Consider the following 3,779-nt stretch of genomic DNA (forward strand, 5'->3'; position numbering starts at 1 on the left):
TTATGCTAAATATTTTATAAATTCAACTTTGTGAGCTGTTTTCAATATAGCTTATCATTAAATAAGCATTGTAGTTTTTTAGTAAGAGTTTTTTGCTCAAATCAAACTAAAGCACATTGAACTTTAAAACAATATATAGCGATAAATGTATGTTAGCGAATTTTAAGGACTGCTTTTATCAAAGCAAGTTGTTAATTTAATGTGTTAAACTTTAGTAACTTAAAGTTTACGTATTTTACAAGATTTAGGGTATGTAGTGTACTTTACTTTTTATTATTTTCACTAACAAGACATAAATAAAAATACAAAATATAGTCACTTACCTGTTAAATTTAAAAGTTAAATGTAATAAATAACAACATTAAATATCAAGAGAATATATGTTATTAGTTGATTGTTCCAAACAACACACAACTTAAATCTTTGTTTTCAATTTATTTTTAATAGTAAACAAATTATAAAAAAAAATTGAGTTATTTTTTAAAGTAGTCAGCTAATTAGTTGCAGCTTATTTGTTTTTTACAACAGTATTTTATAATTTTCATGCAATTCGATTATTTTTTAGTTTAACTTATTTTTATTTTTTAACTGATTATCTTAATTCCATGAAAATATTAAAATTAAATGAAAATGTTAAGCTGATTGTTTTTGTAATTTACTTAATAAATAATCTTTCAGAATGTGTTTCATTTTAAATAGATAAAAAAGTTTTGATAAAGAAAACTACTTTGAGAGTTCACATAAAATATAAAAATAAACCACAAAAACTTTTACTATAGTAGCAATGCAGCATGGTTTAAGCGTTTTTTAATAAACGAAAAACACACTACCATTAAAACCTAGTTTTATTTGAAGAGAGAACTTTAAAATTCTTAAAAATACTTTAGATAATCTTTTCAAAAATTATTAAAACATCAATTATGCAATTTAGCATCTTAGAAACCGTTCTATTATTTAAATTGATTCAAGTACAGTTAAGAACTTATAACTATGTTCTTAATGATTTAGAAATCAAATATTTTATACTGCTTATAATTATTATAGAAGAAAGGTTTTACTAAAATTTTATTTAAACAAGTTTCTTATGTAATTAAAAAAATACTTCAGATTATATTGTTAGAAAATATAAATTTAGATTTGTGATAAACTTTATATATTTTTACAACAATAGATTTGATACATGTTAAAAAATGAACGTCAGTTTAATCTTTTTATGTTCTTTATTTAGTACAAATATTTAATTATAAAATATATTACTATTCATTAACTAAGCTAAATAAAAAAACTTAAAACATATATAGAGAAAGCACTAGTTTTATATAACAATATTAAAAGCGATACAATAAAATTTAAAACTAAAAATTAAAATTTAAAGAAAAAAAAGAGTCAGAAAAAATATAAGTATCTAAAAATGGTATGCTTTTAAATTTTTACTAAAAAAAACTAAGAGATTTTTACTTTAAACAAAACTATAAAAACGACTTTGAACTAGTAATTTTTTTTATTCCTAAGAAGTTTATGTTTTTTAGGTAGTTTTTTAAACTAAAACATAAACTAAAGTATAGTGCTTCATTGTAATAGTATAGTGTTATAATTTCTAGATTATTTAAAATACATTACTTACTACTTGTCAATACAATAAAGCTGTACATAATTTTAATAAAGTTAAATGAGATAACACATGGAAAAAAACCAAACTTAAATAAATTCAATCACTGTTGACGACAACACATTTTCTGATACATATTTAAAACTTTTTTTATGTTTGCTTTGTTTATATATTATTAGAAAATATTAATTGTAATATTATCATTAATAGTTTGCTAAATGACAAAGTAAACTTTTAGTATTTTTAAATATTGTAAGAAATACTATACACTTCATAGTAACTTTTAAAAGTTCAAACGGTGTTTTTACACAACTCAAACTAAGAAGTAGTAAAAAAGTTTTAATTTTATTTTCAGTTTTAATTGTTACAATACAAAACTAAATAGAGAATCATTTAATATAAACTAACTTTGAAAAAATCAATTTAAAACGTCAATGTAAAATTCTATAATTTTACAAATACAAATTCATTAAATTAGTTTTAACCAAGTATAACTTGTGTACTATGTATTTTTTAAGTTATATCAGTAGTTAAGTCTTAATTTCAATACATTAGTTAAAGTGTAAATAAGCTCATTGTACTTTAAAACAAATACTTAAACAATAGTAAAAAATGTATACATACTGTTCTTTAATTAGTTGTAATTAATCTGTAGTTTACAAACTAACTTATTAATTGAACTTATTATAGTAAATAAACTAAAAAAAATGTTGTTTTAAGTAATGTGTGACGGATCATGTGAATCTCTAGTTTAAAAATTGTTAAGTTTTATAAGTTTGAAATATTTTACATTATTATGTCCGCTTAGTAAAATATATTCTTGATAATCGTTTTATTTGAAATCTGTTGCATACATAACTGATTGATATCAACAAAATTTTCTGAGATAACTATAAACATACTTTTAAGTTTATACGACTGTTTAAATATACAAAATCTTACTTTTGTTCATTCTTAGTCTAAGCTTAACTTAATTTCTCTATTTGTTTTTTTTTAATTATTTGTTTTACGTTGAAAAAATATAAATTAAAATTACGAAAAATTGACCACAATATTTTTTTTACATAAAACGCTAGGTCGAAAAACAGATAAATATAGTAATTTAAAAAAGTTATTATTACTTTTTTTTTAGTATAATATGTAATTTACCTGGTTGTAATAAAAACAAAACAGTTTTAAGCTGAGTAATAAAATTTCTATATAATAATAAAAACATTATTATATGTCGAACAAACTTGTTATATTTTAAAATATGTATGTTATCAGCTATCGCAGATACTGATTAGTATACAGTAAGTTGTTCTTAGTCAACAATATAAAAGCTTATTTAGCGTAAAGTAATATACTCATGTGCCAATCAGTTGTGTTTGCAATGTGAACATATTTGAATATTTTAGCAACTCAAAATGATTTTAGCTTGTGTTTTTATATGTTAAGTTACAAATTTATTCAACGTGCATTAAAAAATGTGTAAATGTGAGTCTTCATAAACATAAACTATATAACTATAATTTTTATTGTTAAATAGTTATTTTTTTAATGTTGTTTAATAAATTATCTTTTTTTTAATATTAACTCCACGACTTAAACGTTTCTGCTTGTAAAAACTGTTAATTTATTTTATTTTTCTTATCAGTTCTTAGGTCTGTATTGATATTTTTTGTAAACTTTAAATATAACTTGTAACCTTTTATTTCATGTGCTGTGAAATTAAACATTTTTCATGAACCTAAATTGATGATTCTTACGTTTAAATGGTTAGTGATAACTTATTTTAAATTCTTGATTTTTAAAAGTTTAAATCATCCGTTTGGAAAACAAACAATTTTTGCTACTCAACGTATATTTCGAAAGAAAACAGTTTACATTAGGAGAATTTTCATATTCATGTAGAACTATAAATAATTTTTACCAGCAACTAATATGTTTTGTCACAACAAGCTTATAGTGTAAAAACTAACAAATAAGCAGTTTATTTTTACTGTTTCAAATGTTAAGCAACATTTAAACCATCTTTAGTTTGAAAACCAACATTACAAGAAAGCTTTAAACATTTTTTTATTTTTAGACAGCTGTTTAACTCCATCACTTTATAACTCAGACAACGTTTTTCTATTCGTTTAAGGTAAATGATTGTAACAGAATGATAACAAAATACAATTAACAAAAA

The sequence above is a fragment of the Thalia democratica genome, chromosome 1 (assembly GCF_965202585.1).
Source record: "Thalia democratica chromosome 1, ktThaDemo2.hap1.1, whole genome shotgun sequence".
NCBI classification, from domain to species: domain Eukaryota; kingdom Metazoa; phylum Chordata; class Thaliacea; order Salpida; family Salpidae; genus Thalia; species Thalia democratica.